This window comes from Glycine soja, chromosome 7 (assembly GCF_004193775.1).
Source record: "Glycine soja cultivar W05 chromosome 7, ASM419377v2, whole genome shotgun sequence".
In the NCBI taxonomy this organism is placed as follows: Eukaryota; Viridiplantae; Streptophyta; class Magnoliopsida; order Fabales; family Fabaceae; genus Glycine; species Glycine soja.
In genome coordinates, this window is record NC_041008.1 from 36,307,044 (window position 1) to 36,329,806 (window position 22,763).

Below are 22,763 nucleotides of genomic sequence, written 5' to 3' on the forward strand. Positions count from 1 at the left end.
ATTTTGCATGAGTCATTGCATCATCATGCATATGCGTTCAACATACCTTTTGTTCTACAAACTGCATACCTTTTGTTTTCATGTTTGCTCATGCGTGAGCCTTGCATTTTCCTCTACAAAACAAAAACAAAAAAAGAAGCATGAAAATTCATGATGCATTCTTGGTTGCATATATTCGGTACCATGAGCCAACCATGTTGGGATCATAAACCCGTTTCACTTAAAAACAAAATGAGTGAACATGGTACCTAATGCATAGTTAACTAAGAAAAGTTGTTTCTTCGGGCATCTCAATTTGATAATTACATTCTCCATGCATAGTATGCGTATTCCCGAGTCTTTCATCCCTATGAAATGTTGTTGAAGTATTGGCGATCAAAATTGCCATTCCCTGGGTTATGGGGTTGAACCAAGCTCATGCTTTTTCGAAAAAAGTTCATCAAGTCAGGTTGAAGTATGGAAGTAACTATCTTGCAAAAATTGGGGCAAAAGATGAATCGAGTTACATCACTGCTTCATTTACTGCCAAACACATTTAGGACTGTTGATGTCCTTGTTACTTCCAGTTTCACCTTGATTCAACCCCATGTCCTGCGTAAAAATTCGCAATACTTCATCTGTGTATCATTCACATACATCCATGCTTTTCATTAGTTGCATTGCTCATTGCATTCTTTCCTTGAAAAAGAAAATATAAATAAATAAATAAATAAATAAAATAAAAATGAACTTAATCGTTATTATCAAAAAGAAAAAAACACGCTTTACGGCACCCTTATCGAACCTGTGCTAGAGCTAGAGTAATGGATGAAATAGAGAAGGTGCAAGAGCAGATGAAGGCCGACCCGGAGGCCTTGAAAGAGAAAATGGCCACAATGGTAGAGGCCATGATAAGCATAAAGGAGATAGTGGAGGTCAGTGCGGCTTACCAAACCCGTGCTAGAGCTAAAATAATGGGTGAAGTAGAGAAGGTGCAAGAGCAGATGAAGGCCGACATGGAGGCCATGAAAGAGCAAATGATAGGCAAAGATTTGGGAAGTGCGGGCGGCCCCCCATTATGCGCAAATTCAAAACAAGCATGCCTTCCCACCATATGGCTGGCCTCCTAACTATACACCACCCAATGTGGCATACATTCCCAGTGAGGATGTCAATAACTCCGCTCCCATACTCATTGAAATGTCTCTCAACCCATGGGGGAGGCACATGAAATTCCCCACCACAATCTAGCCGACTTCGAGCCCTGCCTCGGATATGCCACTGAAGGGCAAGCAGTTGGTGGTATACCCATGCCAAACACTTTGGAGGGCCCTCAGTTTCGCCCACAACCATAACCCTTGCATTTTGCGGTGGGAAGAGCCCCTCCTGCTATGGCTGAAAAGGGAAAGGTGGATCATCTAAAGGAAAGGCTCAGGGCCATTAAAGCAGGCTGAGATTATGCCTTTGCTAACCTAGAAGAGTTGTTCCCAATACCCAATATCATCACCCCTCTCAAGTTCAAGGTGCTGGACTTTGACAAGTACAAGGGGATTACTTGCCCCAAGAACCATCTAAAGATGTATTGTCGGAAGATGGGGGCATACGCAAAAGATGAGGAATTGTTGATACATTCCTTCCAAGAAAGTCTTACTGGGGTAGTTGTTACCTGGTACACTAACTTGGAACCTTCCCGAGTCCATTCCTGGGAGGACCTAATGGTTGCCTTCGTTAGGCAGTGTCGGTATAATGGCTTCGGATAGGATGCAACTACAAAATATGTGCAAAAAAAGGGGCACGGATCTTTCAAAGAATACACCCAAAGGTGGAGAACCTGACAGCTCAAGTGGCACCTCAATGACGAAAAAACGATGACAATGATAGTAGACACATTACCAGTATTCTACTAGGGAAAATGGTGGGCTACGCACCTTCAAAGCTTTGCGGATTTGGTCTTTGCCAGTGAAAGGATCGATGTGGGTCTGAAAAAAGGCAAATTTAGTCATCCTGCTTGGACAAATGAGAAAACTGGGGCAAATGAAGAGGGTGAGAATGAGGGACAAGCCCATGCTGTGACTGCCATTCCTATACAGCCAAGTTTCCCACCAACCCAACAATGTCATTACTCAGCCAATAACAAACCTTCTCCTTACCCACCGCCCAGTTATCCACATAGGCAATCCCTAAATCAACCACAAAGTCTGTCTACCGCACAACCAATGCTAAACACCACCTTTAGCACAAACCAAAAACACCAACCAAGAAATGAATTTTGCAGCGAGAAAGCCTGTAGAATTCACCTCAATTCCAGTGTCCTATGCTGACTTGCTCCCATATCTACTTGATAATTCAATGGTAGCCATAACCCTAGCCAAGGTTCATCAACCTCCATTTCTCCAAGAATACGACTCGAACGCAACGTGTGCTTGTCACGGAGAAGCCCCAGGGCGTTCCATTGAGCATTGTAGGGCTCTGAAGCGTAAGGTGCAAGGTCTAATTGATGCGGGCTGGCTGAAATTTGGGGAGAATCGCGTGTAAATACTGACATTGACAAGAGATGCCACACATGGGGCAATTTTGAAGGGTGTTGTTAGGTGTCTCTAATGACTCATCAGGATTTCCAAGTTTATGCCATTATTGTAAACCACAGTTACAATGTTAAATGAAATGGATAAAGTTGATATCTTTGTCCCTCATCCTCTCACAAACGCATGTTTGCTTATTCAACTTTCACCGGAATGTGGGTGCAAGCCATTGGTCTGTTTGCTCAAGCGACCTGCGCTCCTGAGTGTTGACTTCCAAGACTGTTCAATCAAAGATTACTCGTCTTGCACGTTGGTGGGGGTGCCGTAAAACAACCAGTAAAGTTCAAAACAAATAAGTTTCAAAATAAAAAAATAAGTTTCAAAATAAAAAATAAAAAAAAGGCATTTGATTGACTGTGTTTTAAAGTAAAAATATAGGCGTTCATGTGACCTCATTTTGTCTTTTTAGAGAGAAGTGAGTTATCAAGAATAGGATGTTGGACAAATGGTCTCAGTTACCTTAAGAAAAATGGGGGTTGAATTAAGATACAAAGACTATTCCCCAATTAAACTTTCACTCTCTCTTTTCGGATTAACAATGCACCCTTAACATGAATTACTCAAAAGACAATTCAAAATAAACTTCTTTGAAGAAAAAGATAAATAGCAATAAATAAAAGAAGTTTAAGGGAAGAGATGAATGCAAACTTGATTTATACTGGTTCGGCCACTTCCCGTGCCTACGTCCAGTCCTCAAGCAACCCACTTGAGATTTTTCACTCTCTTTGTAAAACTCCTTTTACAAATTTTGAACCACACAGGGACAACCCTTCCCTTGTGTTCAAGAATCCTCTACAACAAGAGACTCTCAGTCTCTTAATCCCTTTTCAGAAGTAAGAAGAAGAGAAGAAGAAATCTCTCTTAAAAGGGATAGATTGTACAATGAAGACCAATCAAAATTCCTTATTGAATATGCAAGTGGTTGACCAAGGAATCTTTTTGAGAGGATAAGACAGTTCAGTTCAGAAAAACTCTTAATCTTTTGAGAGGATAAACTTTTTGGGCAATGAAAACTCTCTTTAAATTTGTGCTTCCAAGCCACCTTTGATGGCCATTCATAAACCATTTGAATAGATGTGACTCTTGGAAATTATTTTTCGAAAATCCCCTCTGGTAATCGGTTACAAGACTTGTGTAAACGATTACAGGTTTTGAAATTTGAATTAAAACGTTAAAAAAGCTGCGGGTAATCAATTACCATCCATGTGTAATCGATTACACATTATAAATTTTGAATTCAAATTTCTAGTGACTGTTATAAACATTTTCAGCTGCTGGTAATCGATTACCAGAGAGCAAATCTCAATTTGAAATGATAGAATTCTTTGGTCAAACCTTTTGTTTTTCAATTTGGAAACTTCTTCCTAAGATTCTAGAGATCAACTTGATCATATATCTTGATTTTCTTGGATTCTTGTCTCGAATAAAACTTAGAAGCACTTGATCCTTCGGCATCATCAAAACATCAAAACATCTTGCTTCTACATAGGAGTCATTTGACTTAATCCATCAATTGAAAAAAATTCTTCAACTATTTCTCGTCCTTGGAAAATTCTTTTTGCAAAAATCAACTGCTTCTTTCATTCTCCCTTGCTACAAGGTTGTGAAAACAAAACAACGATGGATACCTTAGAGCCCTACACTGGGGCAATGAAAGGCACTATGCATAAACCTCAAACGAACCTTGGGGCAGATTAGAAGTTCTCACCCAATAGGTTCCTTGCTACAAGGTCATGACGAAAGATAACAATTGGTACCTCAAAGCCTTACACTGGGGCAATGAGGGGCATCGTGTATGAGCCTCAAGTGAACCTAGGGGCAAATCAAAAGTTCTCACCCATCGATGTTTTTTTTTTTAAAAAAATAATAATAATAAAAAAAAGGGGGACAAACCCTGGAATTTCAATGGATTGGTTAAACATCAAATGGCTCCATTGCCATCACTCCAAAATGGTCAAGTGACTAAATCAAAAAGAACATACACTCTGAGGGAGTTCTCGGAGAGATTTGCAAAAAGATAGGATGAGGTTGCATGAATTATCACCTCTTTCAAAAGGACAGTCAATCTGTGTTTTCCAAAAAATTAAATCAAAATCAAAATCACAAAATAGGGAAAGAATGTCATGAACGTTGTACAACTTTCCATTACATTGCATTGTTTCATATGAAGTCTGCATTTACCGCATTTTAAGACAAAGGTTGCATGCATCTGCATCCCTAAAAATCATGTCAACTGCATAGATTTCCTACATCTAATATCCAGTCGTGTGGATTTGGGATGACCGACCCTCTCGATGAGTCGATCTCTTGCTTTCTCATAAGGGTGAACCCTTGGGTACTAGTACCCTCACCTCTAGAGGACTACATGTCCTCGCCTTCAGAGGACTACACGTCCTCGCCTTCAGAGGACTACACGTCCTCGCCTTCAGAGGACTACACGTCCTCGCCTTCAGAGGACTACACGTCCTCGCCTTCAGAGGACTTCACGTCCTCACCTTTAGAGGACTACACGTCCTCACCTTCAGAGGACTACACGTCCTCACCTTCAAAGGGTCATGTACCTTCACCTTCATAGGACTACACGTCCTCGCCTTCAAAGGGTCATGTACCTTCAACTTTAGAGGACTACACGTCCTCGCCGTCAAAGGGTCATGTACCTTCACCTTTGTAGGGCTACACGCCCTCACCTTCAGAGGACTACACGTCCTCGCCTTTAGAGGGCTACACGCCCTCACCTTCAAAGGACTACACGTCCTCGCCTTTAGAGGACTACACGTCCTTGCCATCATAGGACTACACTCCCTCGCCTTCAAAAGGCGACACGTCCTGAACTTCAGAGGGCTACACGCCCTCGCCTTTAGAGGGCTACGCGTTCTCACTTTCAGTGGGCTCCATATCCACACCTTAAGATAATTTAAGGTCCTCTGCCCTTAAATGCTTAACCGAGACTCGCGCTCCCTGTTAAGGGGCCAGTAGCTTCCTTTTATCAGTTTCTGGGCCACCCCCTAATATTGGAGGGCGACCAACTGTGCAAGCACAACCAGAGAGGTAGGCCATCACGCAGCTACTATGCATACCAGGGCAAGATTTCACCCATGCTGCTGCAAAGAGACGAGTGTGGGTCATGCGCACCAACATGACCACTCTTACACAGATATAAATGACGTTGTTACTTAGCAACATTCTGCCCAGCGACCGTAATTCCGATCTTCCCCTGCAGAAGTATCAGTTGGTCTGTGCCATCCCGACATAGGTAGGTATGCATTATTTCCAACTAATTTCTAATGCCATCTACTATTTGCAGGGATCGCGCCCACAAGACACCCAGTGGACCCGGAAAAGTCCAACAGGGCCCTGGGGTTTCCAGCTCTGGTTACGGGCCTCTATCAGTCCTACAGGGTGCCCGTACCCCCCTAGCAAGGTCGTGCCATCCCGACATAGGTAAGTATGCATATGGTTCAAACTGATTTATGATGTCATCTATTGTTTGCAGGGATCGCGCCCGCAAGACATCCAGTGGACCCGAAGAAGTCCAACAGGGTCCTAGGGTTTCCAGCTCTAATTACGGGCCTCTGTCATTTCTACGGAGTTCTCGTCGACCCCAGCAAGTTCATCAGGCCCCTATTAATTGGGCTTTCATCAAGAAGTACTGTGCCCCCAGGCAGGCGCAGGGCGAAACACCACAGTAGCATTGGGATGGCCGGTAGCGGGCAATAGACGCACCGCCACCACCTCTAGAGTTCACCTCTGCTCATCCACAAAAAGGTTTGAGTATTGCCTACACCACATGGCCGACCAATAGGTGACCAAGTCCAAAGCCATAAGGCATCCAGCTCAAGACGTTAAAGAAGCGCTACTAGGAGGCAACCTAGTAACTTTTAAATTTTTGCTTGTTATTTGATCACCGTTTGTTTCTCAAGTCATAGTAGGACACACCTAGTTGCTCATGATCCTAGGAATTTAAATAAATCAAGCACAAGCTCGAAAGGTAGTCATACCTCACAAAATATATATATGTATGTTTAGGTAGAAAGATACCTTAGATATGCATGTATGTAAACAAAAAAGAAACACACTTCACAATATATATATATATATATATATATATATATATATATATATATATATATATATATATATATATATATATATATATATATATATATATATATATATATATATGTATGTATGTTTAGATAGCAAGATACCTTGGATATGCATGTATATAGCAAAAATACATCACAAAAATATACACATGTTTAGGTAGCAAAATACCTCATGAAAAAAAAAAGAAAAAAAAACAAGAAAAAGAAATAAACAAATGATAAAAAAGGAAGAAAGAAAAAATAGAAAATAATTTATCTAGCTAAAAAACCAACATGCTTTTGAAAGAGATAACTTCCAACTTTTCTTTGAAAAAATTCACTGATCATAACTAGTTTTTTTTAAAAAAAATGTGTATACACCTGAAGGGTGAATGCTGTGAAAATTTTCCCAGACGCCCGAAATGGACTTGGATGAATGCACAAACGGATAAAAGAACATATTTTGGAAACATTGGGTTGACTAAAATAGAGGAAATGAATCCTGAGCCCTAGCATCACATGACCATAAAAATTTGACACTTGAGTGTCCACATAGGTGCATGCATGACCAGTTTTGCATAAAATTTCCAAATCATCATTTTTGCATTTGTGTCATGGAAATAATGTGGGGCATCCCTTTTATCCTTGAACCAAACCCAAACCCTGACATGTATCATGTCTAGTCATTCTACAAGCCTTGAGCCAAAATCCTAACTCACCATAAACCTTGACCCAGGGTGAGAATGTCAATCCTTACCCTCGGAAGCAAAAAAGAAAAAAAGAAGGAAAATTCCCAATCAAAGAGTGGGAGAAAGCAAAAAAGAAAAGAATGAAAATTCCCAATCGAAGAGTGGGAGAAAGCAAAAAAGGAAAAGAAGGAAAATTCCCAATCAAAGAGTGGGAGAAAGCAAAAAAAGAAGGAAAGCAAGCTCCCGATCAAGGATCGAAAGAAAACAGAAGAAATGTGCAGAAAGGTCGTTGGACCAGACAATATCTGAACAATACAGAATTGTCACCAAATAAACAAAAAAAAGGAAGGGAAACCACAACCTGAAGTGGTCTTCCCCCTTTGATCGCCAACCAAAATCCTGTGCGTCGATGACTTGCTCGCCTCGCGTCAAACAAAAACAGAAAAGGAAAAAGCCAAAAAAAAATCAAAAGCTGAAAAACCCACCAAAAGAACCCATTTCCAAGGGAAGTCCTATTGATCCATGATCACGCATGTAATCTTTGATTTGATAGGAAATGATTTGCAAAGTCAAGTCGTGACATATCTATGGTTCAGAATTAGGATGAAACACTTACCTGTGCGAGGTTGATACACTCTGAGTGATTTTCTTCTATTTTTTGTTGAACCCAGTGTTTCCTCTAAATAGTCATTTAGAAACGAAATGCTAACATCCAAAATCTCATTTATGGTTATGGGGGGGTTTCATCAGCAGACTCTCCTTCCCCGGTAGACGCATTGTTTTTCACTCAAAAAAGCATATGTTGCTCTAATTAGTTGGAATATTTGTCTCTTTACTAAAGCATGTTTGCATTTTAGTGGAGAAAACACCGAGACTTTTTCAAGTCTCACAAGTTATCCAGAACTACGTAGGTTTGAGTTCCTCATTTGAGGATACGTAGGAGCAAAAGCTTTGCTTTTGTCGACCACACCGCTTTTTGTTACCATGACCCAAGAGCTGGTAGCCCGCGGAGACACCTTACGGTTATCCGCACCACGTCATTCAGTGACCCCAAGTGTGATTGATGAGCAGAGGCCAATGTGGTCATCTGCGCCCTTTCCGGAGATGTCAGCATCTTCCGGTGGAGACTTTTTCTAGTCTCACAAGTTATCGAGAACTACGTAGGTCTGAGTTCCTCATTGGAGAATACGTAGGAGCAAGAGCCTCGCTTTTGTCGGCCACCCTCACAAGTTCTGTCATGCTGGCACTGGAGTCACGTGCCATGCGGAGATACCCAAGTGGTTGTCCGCACTTTCAAAACTTTTTTTTGCTGTCTGTAAGACGAAAAGCCTGATAGCATGCAGAGACTAACGTCGTCTTCTGCGCCCTTCGTCAATCGCGGCTGACAAGCCCGTTGACACGCGGAGATTTACGTCATCTTCTGCGCTCACAAGTTCTGTCATGCTGGCACTGGAGTCACGTGACATGCGGAGATACCCAAGTGGTTATCCGTATAAACATTCTTTTTTGCTGTCTGTAAGACGAAAAGCCTGATAGAACGCAGAGACTAACGTCGTCTTCTGCACCCTTCGTCAATCGCGGCCGACAAGCCCGTTGACACGCGGAGATTTACGTCATCTTCCACGCTCACAAGATTTGTCATACTGACATTTGAGTCACGCTGACGGGCGAAAATACCCGAGTGGTTATCCGTATAAACATTCTTTTTTGCTGTCTGTAAGACGAAAAGCCTGATAGCACGCAGAGACTAACGTCGTCTTCTGCGCCCTTCGTCAATCGCAGCCGACAAGCCCGTTGACACGCGGAGATTTACGTCATCTTCCGCGCTCACAAGATCTGTCATACTGACATTTGAGTCACGCTGACGGGCGGAGATACCCGAGTGGTTATCCGTATAAACATTCTTTTTTGCTGTCTGTAAGACGAAAAGCCTGATAGCACGCAGAGACTAACGTCGTCTTCTGCGCCCTTCGTCAATCGCAGCCGACAAGCCCGTTGACACGCGGAGATTTACGTCATCTTCCGCGCTCACAAGATCTGTCATACTGACATTTGAGTCACGCTGACGGGCGGAAATACCCGAGTGGTTATCCGTATAAACATTCTTCTTGCTATCTGTAAGACGAAAAGCCTGATAGCATGCGGAGACTGACATCGTCTTCTGCACCCTTTGTTCCCCCGGGAACAACAAGTCATTTGCATGCAGAGCTTTTATGGTCACCCGCGACTCTCGTCAACCGAGAGGAACAAAATTAGTGTCTTATCTTTACTTCCCTTTTATCTCCAATAAAAGACAAGTAAAGAGGGACAACTGTCATACCCTAATTTCGTCTGGGGACCTGTGCTTGGTGGCATGCAACTTGTGTTTGATCATTTTGAGGTGTTTGACACCCATCATTAGGCAATTTGTGAAATTCCGTGACATGCCGGAAATCAAAAGAAAATATTGATGCACAATCCGTAAGGTTCCGTGACATACCGGAAATCAAAAGGAGGCATCGTTGCACAATTAGTGAGGTTCCGTAACATTCCGTAAGTCAAAAAGGGGATGATTATGTAATCCGCAAGGTTCCGTAACATTACGGAAAGAAAACAAGTATCGTTACGAAATTCGTAAGTTTCCGTAACTTTACGAAAAAAGAATCACCAAAAAAGGCAAGGGGGTGTATTTAGTAAAAATGGGGGTGCAAATAGCAACCAGGCCCACTTGGGCCCTTCAAAAGATTCCTCCATAAGGTTGTTGCTTCTGGAGGAAGCAACCTTGCTCGCTTGGGCGAGCTGAGCTCGCCTGGGCGAGCTGGGTGGCAAGCTTCTCCCCCAATTTTCTATAAATAGGGGGAGAAGTGAAGTAGAAAAAGGTTCAGCCCCTTAGGCACTTCTCTCTCTCTCGAAATAGCTGAGGAAACTTAGTTCCGTGAAGAAAATCCAAGTCGAGGCGCTTCCGTAACGTTTCCGTGAGTAATTTACGCGAAGATTCTTAACCGTTCTTCAAGATTCATCGTTCGTTCTTCGCTTTCTTCAGTCTTCAACGGGTAAGTACCTCAAACCAAGTTTTTCAATTCATTCTATGTACCCGTGGTGGTCCACATTTTGTTTCATGTATTTTTATTCTCGTTTTCATCTACTTTCTGTACCCCCTTTTGACGTGCTTAAGCCATTTATTTAAGTCATTTCTCGCTTAATCTAAAAATAAAATAAATTTCCATCGATCGTTTGAATTGTATCATCCGTTAAATTCAGTTATAATGAATTCCGACCGTTCGGTCGTGCCGTAACCACATTGGAAATCAAAAAAAGAGGTAAAATAATAATAATAATAATAATAAAAATATACCTTTTAGTAAAATAAAGCGAAAAATCAATCGGACGTTTTCCCTTTGGGATTTCTCATTCTTAAATGAATTGACTAATAACTAAAGTGAAACTAAGGCTAAAATCAACTCGCCTAGTCAAGCTCGTCCACAAAAATAGAATTTTGAAAGTTTATCATTTTTGTTTCTTACTGAGTAAAATGGATCATTTTTAAGGTCCAACGCCTTAAAATGATCACCTTTCAAGTAAAAAAGAATCACTTGATTCACGCATAAGAAAGAACTACGTAGGTCTGATTTCCTCATCCCAAATTGAGGAATACGTAGGAGCAAAGGGAAACACCCTTGTTGACCACAAAAAGAGGAAAAATATAAAAAGGGTATAAAAGATATAAGAACGTAAAAGGGAACGTAAAAATCTAAGTCATGTTTGCACATTTGATTAAAGGCTGTCGTCTCTTATGACGGACGTGTGGGGTGCTAATACCTTCCCCGTGCGTAAATACAACTCCCGAGCCTTTCACTCAAAAGTTCGTAGATCGCGTCTTTTCCGGTTTTTCCGACGTTTTCCTCAAATAAATGTTGGTGGCGACTCCGCGCGTATTCCTTTCGTGGAACACGCATCCCGCGAGTCTCGCGTCGCCCTCCCGCCGAAGGGTAGGTTGCGACACAGTATTAAGGTGTTCAACCCGCTGGAAGACCTGCTCACTAGTTAATGGTATCCGCGCAGTTTCGTGCTCTTGACTTCCATTAAAAGCTTTTTTCAATCTTCTGTAAGGGTGATCAGCTTTTAGAAAACGACGATGTCTAGTGTACACTGTTTTTCTACCATGTTTCAGTTGTATGTAGCTTGTGTCTTCTTCACAGATGGGGCATGCATGATGACCCTTAACACTGTAACCGCTGAGATTCCCATATGCTGGAAAGTCATTAATGGTACAAAAAAACATTGCACGCATTTGAAAAGTCTCCTTGTGAAACCCATCAAACACTAAAACCCCCTCATCCCACAACTTTCTCAAGTCTTCAATCAACGGACTTAGATAAACATCAATGTCATTTCCTGGTTGTCTTGGGCCCGATATCATCATAAACAGCATCATGTATTTTTGCTTCATGCACAACCAAGGCGGAAAATTGTAAATTACTAGTAGAACTGGCCATGAACTATGTTGAGTGCTTAAATTGCCATATGGATTCATTCCATCACTGGCTAGTCCAAGTCTAAGATTTCTTGCCTCTTTGCCGAAATCCAGATACAAACTATCAATCTTCTTCCACTGGGAGCAATCAGCTGGATGACGGACTATTCCATCAGATTTTCTCTCATTTGCATGCCAGGTAAGATCTTTTGCATCGTCCTCATTAGCAAATAAACACTTAAACCTTGGAATAATGGGAAGATACCATAACACCTTCGCTGGAGGGCCCTTCTTTGAGTTTTCATCAAAACTGCAGTCCTCATCATCCTTCACCTTGTACCGTGACGCCCCACACCTAGGGCATTTCGACATTTCTTCAAATTCATGTCTGTACAGTATGCAATCATTAGGGCAAGCATGAATCTTCTGATACTTCATACCCATCAGACACAATATCTTCTTGGCCTGATAGTAGCTTTTAGGCAATGTGTTATCATGTGGAAGCAGATCGTGCACTATTTGAAGCAATGAAGTAAAGCTTTTGTCACTCCATCCATATCTGGCCTTGACATTAACCAGACTTAACATCGCCGACAATAGCGTCAAGGAATTGTTGCACTCCGGATACAAAGGCTTCTTTGAGTCACTTTGCAATCTTTCATACACAGAGGCATGTGCTTGCTGCAAAGACTCTTGTCCAAGGTCATGAATCATATCCTCCAAGCGATCTCCCATTTCTACATCAAATAGTTCGGATTGTTGCTCACTCTGCATGTTCGTCATTTCACCATGACATATCCACGTCGTATAATTTCTCTTAATTCCATCACACAACAAATGCTCTCGTATGTCATCCAGTATTTGTCGTCTTCCGTTCAAAAAATTGATGCAAGGACAATAATATTTTCCATCTTCATCTGGTTGACCTCTTTCTGAAGCAAATTGTAAGAATTGTTCGACGCCTTCCTCATATTCTGGGCTGATATGACTTTCATTCATCTAACTTCGATCCATCTAAGTAATAACTCGGTCATACTCTCAAAGTTATTTGATGCATGATCACTTTTTTATTAAAGGTGTGGCCCTATCCCATTCGGGAAGACCGTCTTTTATGGTAGCTTCATAAATCAGGGTTAATTCTATTTTGTTAAATTTGACAAAATTTTGACAGCATTTCACATTGGTCTCCAAGTACACGACATGAAATCGGTGAAATTAATTTCTCGATAATCAAGTATGCACTCAGAGAACAACTAGAAATGCATTACCGAAATTTCATCAAATTAAACAAAATAATTTTAACCTTAACACATGAATCTACCATAAAAATATCAGTCTCCCCAAACTGTCCAAACGGACAATTCAAGATTGAATACAATGATTAATGCAAACTGTCTGCAAGAATCATTGCATCCAATCTCAAACGGGAATCTAAGGTTCAGTCATCATGAACACAATTTGTATAACATATATCAATTGTCATTAATGGCAGTGAACACGTAATAAAAATATTCATTGGTAACAAACATTTGTACCTGTGATGATGAGCAGCACGGTCCAAAATGAAAGCAAGAATCAAAGAAATAACTTAATGAACACCTACATCAATCATCATTCCGAAAAACAAATATCAATATGAATGCTACACTCAGAAGCAAAACTCTATAGTATCGACTCATGTAATTGCTACTCAAAGTTAGTTTAATTGCCACTCAGAAAAAAATTCCCTCTCTATTTGAGTAGAAAGTGCTCCATCCAAATTGCCAATTATGGCCACATTGAATGATGGAGATCCTATGCTATGAAGTATCATCAAAAAGTCACATTTGGTTGTATCACAATAATGCCACCTCCTGCAATCTCCCCATCCCCATCCAGGCTATTATTTCCAAATTCAAATGCCACTAACTTCACATGGAAAATCAATTAATATCTCCATAAATGGTCTTCTAGTTGTCTGTTTGCGATGACAATGCCATGACTACAAGACTTATCCTTCATGCATGTATTTGGTTCGTGCCATATGTTTTAGAAAGGTAAAAAAAAAATCCAATCCAATTGGATATTAAATTAACACCTAACATGTGACACACATATATCTAATATCGTTAATATCATTAAATGAGAGAGATCAAAGGATAAAATAACTAAAACTTAAGGTTTAAAAAAAATTACTATTAATTTTTATAAAACAAAAAAGATTACATAAACTAACAAAAATGACTAACATAATTTTTTTTTAAAATGTCTTAAAAATTACTTTAGACTTCAATAACCATTGAGTCACCTTTGTGCTAAACCATAAACCTTAAATACTGTACCTGAATATACGAAGGAGTTGTCGCAGCTTGGAATCACCTAGAAAGAGTGGTTGTTTGGTGACAAGTTCAGCTACAATTGAGATGCAATTAGTATTATTAGAAAAGCCTCTACAACTCTTCCTAATATACAAACCAGAAGATCCTTGAATCCTCATGTTCTTACCAAATATGCAGCCAACGGACCACTTGTTGACTGTTGAGTAATGGGTAGCTCCCAAGAGGACTTCAGGAGCTCTATACCACAGGGTTAGTATCAGAAAATAGATACATATATTGGCATACAAAGGTTTAATATTAACCAAGGTAGAGAAAAATAGACACAAAAAAAAATTCTCTTTTTACCTCGTGTATATTAATTGCTTGATTGGCACTGCTTAATGACATTGACCTCCATATTTGTATCTAAAAAATTATTATACATTTATTAAAGTTTTTAAGAAAGAGTTACTAAAAGAAAATAAAAAGCTTTTGAGGGAGGGGGCTAAAGCCCTGCTTGTCCTCTTTATCCATCCCTGTCGGTGCTATGAATTTGTCAAGAAGCTATAAATTGCCTTAGGTTATATATAGGAAGGGAAGGTTTAAAATTATCCACTAATACAAATAGAAATTGAGTGCAATAAAAAAAACAAATAGAAAGTGAGTGTTACATTTGAAAAAAAAAAGACAAGACATATTAAGTGAGTAAAGATAAATTTGCATTCCATGTCCTACAATATACGGATGAGGCTTAGCAATAAAATACATTATCTTAAGAATAGGGTACTGAACTTTCATGCCCTTTCATACGCTTTCATCAAATTTTCAAATCAGCCTATTAAATTTATCAAAAGAAAAAAAACTCATTTATAATACATTGTCGAAAAAAAATCAGCCTATTGAATAGGTGCTCCCACCCAAATTAAACCAAAGCCTAACCAGAAAAAAGTATATACAAAATTATATACAAAATCAGCCTATCGATGACGCTAGTAATTAAATTGACTAATGTACAGCAAAGTCAAGGAATAAATTGATTGATGCACAGTTGCACAATAAATTTAAGAACCCAAAATAACTAATAGTAGTTGTTAAAGCCTATGATTAAAATGATTTAGAAACTAAAATAAATAATAATTTAAGGATTAATTTCTTTATTTTTACAATTTTTAGGATTAAAAATTATTTTTTATTATAATTTCAAGGATTGGTATAATGGTTTACTCAATAATAAAGACAAACTTATTTTGTTCAGAATTTTAAACATGATAAATAGTTTAAGGAGCTGTACTCATTACAAGATTCACGAAAATGTTGAGTCCATTACAAGCTACATAGAGAAGAGAAGGGATGTGAATCATATGATGCTACTATATGTCTAACTTGAGGCATTTTTTTCACGGAGTGACTATTTGCTCTGTAGTGTAGATGGGAGCTCCACTAGTGATATGTATGTGATGTAAAGATGGCATAGGATGATAATGCGTTGAAAGAAAAATGAAAAGCATTGGCACACCTGGCTATGGAAATAGTAAGGAAGTCAAGGGAGAATTTACAAGTGTTAGTGATGATTGATGGTAGAGTCGGTAGACAGTAGTAGACACTGGATTCTGACAGAGATGAGACTTACATATATGGAGCACACACAGGGACAGAGGACTAGAACGCTATAGAATCACACATTCCAATACCAAACTTTAATAAATTAAATTGAATGTTTATTATTGTTTTTAATGTTATCATTTTGTTGGAAGACAAATCAACAGGTAATATATATATATATATATATATATATATATATATATATATATATATATATATATATATATATATATATATATATATATATTCATAAGAGTGAGTTGAAAATTACATGGAGTGAAATTCAACCAGCTCAGAAAAGATAAGTACATAATACAGGGACAAAATCAGTATTCAATGTCAAGAAAACGGAATATATAAACAAAAATTTGTCTAAACATATATATATACATAAATTTTTATATAAAATCTTGATAATATAATGTTTCAAAACATTAATTACACAAATTATCTATCAAAATATGAGACGTCTTTTTTTCTCAGCATAAATTTAATGTTCAATCACAAAAATTAGGCAATTAAATTATTAATTATTAAATTAAAATAAATTTACTTCAAAGTAGTTTAATAATTTATCTAATTCTCAGTAAAAAAAGTTACATTTTTATTTTTATCATTTTAATCATTAATGTAACTTTTTGCTTATTGGGTGACATGGGTACCTCTTGTTTATAGTTTTCATCTCAATTTTTTTAAGGAGATTTTCATATGAATTTAAAAACAGGGCTGGTAGTAGCTGTCAATTAGAAAATGAAAGAGCAATATGAGGCAACAATGAGACCTTATCCATGAAAGTGGTGTGCCGTGAGACACATGTCAAGAGGGGGAAATGGTAGAGGAATAACAAATATAATTTTCTTTACATAAAAAAAGGCAGTGAGTCAGAGTGCACACTGAAAAATTCAAACACAACAGACAGAGATAACACTGAGGAAAAGGGATAGGGATTTTCAAGTTGTTGAATGGATTAAGCTGAAGTCTTTTACACTTTGCACTCCGTTTCTTACGTTTCCATTTTTTTTTCTCCAATTATTTATTTATTTATTTTTCTTCTAATAATTAATCACAAGGTTTTCGTTCTTTTTTCATTTTCCATCTTGGAACTAGGATAATTTGCCGAGTAGCACGCACTGCTTTTTGAAGGAAAGCTAAAAAAAAGAAGAATGAATATTATTGAAATTTTTGAATGTCCACTCTTGATACATGAAAGTGGATATCGAAACCTCCACCACAATGGAAGAGGTGGTTGCCATGCCAACATTGCTTAGGCATGGAATGAAAATACTGCTTTATTACTATATCTATATATACTTGCAACGTGAATCTGGGAGCTATTTTTAACTAATTGATATACAAGGAACAAAAGTTGTCAATTTCCTAATGCTTGTGTGTGTGCCTTGTGGTTACATTTCTATGGTGTTACATTTCTATGGTGTGCATGTCAAGGTGCTTCCCATCCAATTAAGTTATTTCGGGGTCAAATCAATGAACTGGCTTGCATAACTTTGACATTGGTTTACCTGTATATGGATATTGACCCAAATTACGGCAAATTTCTCAAACTAGGTTACTTTTAGAAACTAATTCCTAAAAGGGGGCTGTTTTGAAATTTTTTTCAGGGGGGGTCTGTTTTTGAAGGGGACTCGCCAGTGGGGTTGGCGAGTTGGACACGTGGCGGCGCCTGGTGGACTTGCCAGTGGAGTTGGCGAGTTGCTGTCCACGTGGCGGGTCCCGCCACTCGTACGGACGAAATGCTTTTTACGGAAAAAAAAAATTAACTTCAAACGCGTATAACTTTTGATAGGAATGTCCGTTTGAGGCCCATAATATGTCAAAATGCTCGAAATTGAATGAAGAATCTCTTGGAAAATGCCCGATGGGAATTTGGTCAACTCATTTTCCCAAAAAATGCCTCTAAGTAGCTCAAAAATAGGATTTAAGATTAAAAAAATGGGTGGTTGAATCTTAAATCCATTTTTTGGGAAAATGAGTTGACCAAATCCCCTTCGGGAATTTGCCAAGAGATTTGGACCCGATGGGAATGTCCGTTTGGATGTCTCATGAAATGTTGTTTCTAGTTATGATGTTAAAGAAATATGAATTTGGACCCTTTTTCAAAGGAAAAAAAAGAGGAAAGATTTAAAATAATTTTATATCTCTTTATCTTTATAAAAATAAAAATTATCTCATCTTATTTTAAGAAATTGCCTGATATAAAACAAAGATAATTCACAATTAGTCACATGACTAATTACGATAATTAATCACATTCCTAATATGTAACAATAGAATATTATTCTTATTTTATGGACGACTTTCATATTTATAAAATAATACTCCCTTTTTTATATTAATTATATTATTGGTGTTAGTGAAAAATATAATAATATTTCACTAAAATATTTATTTGATTAAATTTAATTGTCAAATATTTTTTTTGCAAAGATTGAAACACTCGTTTGTATGTTACCTCGTAGGTTCAATACTAAATCAATAATAAATTAATTGTAATTAATTTACTAACAAGGTAAGTATTTAGTAACACTACTTAACGTCAGCCGGATAGCATAAAATAACATCATTTACCTTCAAGAACCACCAATAGAAGAATAATGTAATATTTTTTTTCATCATTTGTAGTTCAAGGTTAACTCTAGAGTATAATATTATTGTCAAATTCTAATAAACTAACACATTTAATCGACGAATGACAAACTCTTTTCTTCTTTCATTCAACTGCCATGTCCAAGGTCTTAATTCTATTAGAGAGCTCAAAGTCATTTACCTAGAGTTGATAGATTCCTTATTGATTAATCATTAATTCTACAAGTATTTAATTATATTCAATATTCATTCAATTAATGTCCTAAGATATTACGTGTCTAAAATTAAAATATAGCAAATAACTTGTTAATTACAAATAATCTGAAGTCAAATAAACTATTATATTTCTTCTTGAGAACTTCTTATCGACATATCTAGGTAATAACTATTAGAAATTTTCAATTAAGTTAGTTTAATGATGGCATCCACATATATCATCTATACATGTAATTTAATAAATGAGATCTATTAATCTTTATCTAATATAGATCATTACATATATATTGATTTATTTGAATTATTGATATTCTATTCACAAAAATCCTACGATAAAAAACAATTTAAATTAAAATTATAAAGCACTTGTTTCTCATTATCATAATGATAACAATCCTCTAATTCTAATCAAGGACTTATCAAATTAATAATTTAATAAAATAATAAATATGATAATAAAATAAAAAATAATTTTTTATTAAAATTAATAATATAATGAATTGAATCTTGGACATACATATTTATCCCCAATAGTGTGGGCCTAACCAAGCGATTTCACCAAAAGGTCACTCTTCATTTTCTTCCCATTTCCTATCTTCCCTTTCTTTGTTCTTTTTCTATTTTAATTTTGTTTCTACTTATTTTTTTTTATATTTTTTTTTTTTGGTTTTTGTTGCAAGTTTTGTATATAAGACAAAGAACTGCTCTGAGATTGAAGGGATCTATCTGCATCTTGGTACCCAAGATTTTCTTTCTCTCTTCATCTGTACATACTGCCTGTATGCATTTTATTTTATTTTTTTCTTGTTCTCCTAATTTTCTCTATTTTTATCTTTCACAATCACAACTCAATTAACTTTTTCCCATGTCTTTGATGATTCTTATAAACCACCACCATTTACTCTACTCAACTGAACACAACCCTATAAATAATTGTTGAGTTCTAACTAGAACAGACCATATATCCAAGTGAATAATAAGTTTGTGAAGAAAGTTTGTAAGCATTATTAATTGCCAATAAGCTTTTAAATATCAAATTTTCGCAATTTTTTTTTACTTTTAACAAAACTGATTAAAAAGTTCTTTAACTATTTCCTTAAAGCAATTATTAACAAAACTGAAATACTTTTTTTCCAATTATTCATTTCCAAATTAAGCACAACGAGCTGTATTTACAAATTTATTATTTTTTTATAAAATTAGTAAATATTAAGTTATGATAGTAGATCTAAATTTTTTTGGATAAATAGTCATTTTTGTCTCTTAATAGGTATAGTGCAGACAAATTCGTTTACAAAAACTGAAAGGTCAAATTTTAGTCCCTGAAAGTGTAATAGTGTAACAAATGTATTCATCCGTTACCATTAATGAAAGAGTCTACGTGACATATTTAGGGACAAATTTGTCAACGCTCTATACATTCAAGGATGAAAATGACTATTTACCAAAAATATAATTTAATCTTCATCTTCTCCCTTTTTTTAATCATTGTAAGCATAACATTACAATAAACACTTAAAAAAAACAAGCCTAAGTTAGAACAAACATAATAATAAGAATAATATTGATTAATGAGCATAATCTATTTATTGCTCTGAAATTTCTAATGTCACAGTAGCTTATCCAAAAAATGAGACTCAAACAAAAAAATACACAATCATTAAGTTAATCCTTAAAAAAAATGAGATTCAACTTAATTTTGCCACTACCTAATGTTGTCACAATAGAAATTTCAGAGTAACTGACAAATTATGCTTATTAATCAATATTATACTTATTATTATGTTTATTATAATTTATGCTTGCTTTCTTTTTTTATGCGTTTATTGTAATGTTAAGCTTGTAACGATTAAAAAAGGAAGAAAGATGAAGATTAAATTATATTGTGGGTAAATAGTCATTTTCATCCTTGAATGTGTAAGGCACTGACAAATTCATTCTTGAAAGTGTCACGTAAGTTCTTTCATTAACGGACGAGAGTTAACGGATAAATGAATTTGTCACACTTTTTTCACTTTCGGAAACTAAAATTTGAATTTTCATCTTTGAGAAACAAATTCCCAAATTCTTGTTGAGTGAACTAGCAGACATCGTGATTGGCAGAGGATGGCTATTTAATCGGACCATGTATGCATGTAACAGAAAAATGGATTAAATTTTGAGTTCATTCTTTTAATAGATATTAAATAGGTCTACTTATTAGTTAATGTTCTCCATGTTGATATATCTGAACTATTTTTTTTCTTGGTTCTAGACTTCCAATTTGGCAACTAGCCATTTTTTAATATTATTATTCTACTTTTTTTATGCGATTTTAACCTTTTTCACATTCACTCATGACAACATTCTTTATAATGAAGTAGTCCACTTTGTTTGAAAACTTCATTATCTGTCCTATGTGACCAATTTTTAATTTTGATGCTCTTTGTGGAATTCCATTGGCAATATTTTGCCAAGTGAATTGGCATGTGACGATGTTCGGGATGTAGCTTTGTGGATTAATATGTATATGTCTAAATGGTTTTAATTATACATTTTAGATTTTGCCTATATTAACAGCCCCTCTGATTACCCCCTTATTGCTGAAGACGTACAATTACTAATTAACCTCGGCCTATCCAGTTATTCCATTTAATCAGTCAAACTCACATTGACTCAAACATGCACTACTTTTGTTTGCATTTGTTCAAAGGAAGCACTACCTTACCTCAACAACAAACTATTCTGAGTTTGAATCCAACCATCTGAGTGTGTGATTGGTAAGTTAAAATAATGTGTTCAATTCATTAATCAAATACTTGTTAATTAATTGAAATAAATCAAATAATGTGGTTGATTCAATAACATGGATTCATGTGTCTCTAAAATTTCTTTTGCATTTCCATGAAGTGAAGTAGAGAGGTTTTTGTCATATTGACGTTCATGAATATATTTAATACATGCCGTATTTTATTCATTCAATCTGTTTCAATATTGAGTGTTTTGGATCAGTATTTGCCTTGGTAGTTTCTTTTATACTTTTTTTTCCACATACAATAGCTTACAAGGACCTAATATAACTATATAATGTTTACACAAGCATTTGGTATCTTCTGGTTATTCTTTCTTTGAGTATCTAATGTGGTTTTGTTGTTGCATCAACTGTTGTACCTTTGGAGACAAAAAAATCACTTCTTGTAAAGATTGCTTGTCCACCAGAGTCTAGAGTCAGTTGATTCTTCAAAAAACAAAAAACTAGTTAGTCAATTATTTTTGTTGATTTTTATATTCACACATGCATCAGTACGGGTGGGTAAGCGGGCCGACCCGTCCCGCGTAAGGCCCGCCTGTATTGACAGCGGATCGGGCCAGTCCATCCCGCTTCTTACACAGACCAAATAAATTGGTCTGCCCCCGCCCCGCGGACCTCACGGGTCAAACGGGCCGGTCTGCGGGCCTAGTTTTAAAAGAATTTCAGTTTTAATAAAAATACAATACAATCAAATTAAGTTCAATACAGATGTAAATAAAATCTCAATAATTAGTCAATTACATCAATAAAATAAATAATGTCTTAACAAAAGAAAATCCAAGCAATAAATCTAAAATATGAAATTTAAACATCTCCAACAACAAATGATTCCATATTTGAAGTAGCTTGAGTCTTCTTCATCTTCACATTTAAGAGTACAACAACAATGAATCAGTCCCAACAAAAATAGGATAAAAACAAATTCTAGATAGAGAAGAGATGTATTTTGCGTGGTGGCGCGGTGGTGGGTCGAGGTTGTGCCGCTGTGGTGTGTCGCGTGACTGTGTGAATGTGAGTCGCGTTTTGTTTTCCTTGTAAGGGAAAGAGTCGTATGACTTGCGCGCGTGTGTGACTGCGTGGTGGAGAAAGATCGTGAGGAGAAAAAGTATTCTTAGCCTACTACAATGATAACTGCTAAATATAATGTGAGCTATTTTTTATAATAAAAATATATTGAAATATCTTTAAAAATATTTATTTAACAATTATTTTTAGCTTAAATGATAAGAATTGATATTTTTATTATTTATGGTTTGCAGATATAAAAAGGATATATTAAAAGAAAATAAAGATCGAGAAAATATCAAAAAGGAAGATTTTTAACATGTTATTACTTATTTTTTTATCTTAATCTTTTATTTCTATTATCTTTTATTTTTCCTATCTTATCCTTTTTTTATCTTTATCATCTTTTAATTTAAATATTTTATTTTTATCTTTAAATTTTTATCTTATCTAATATATT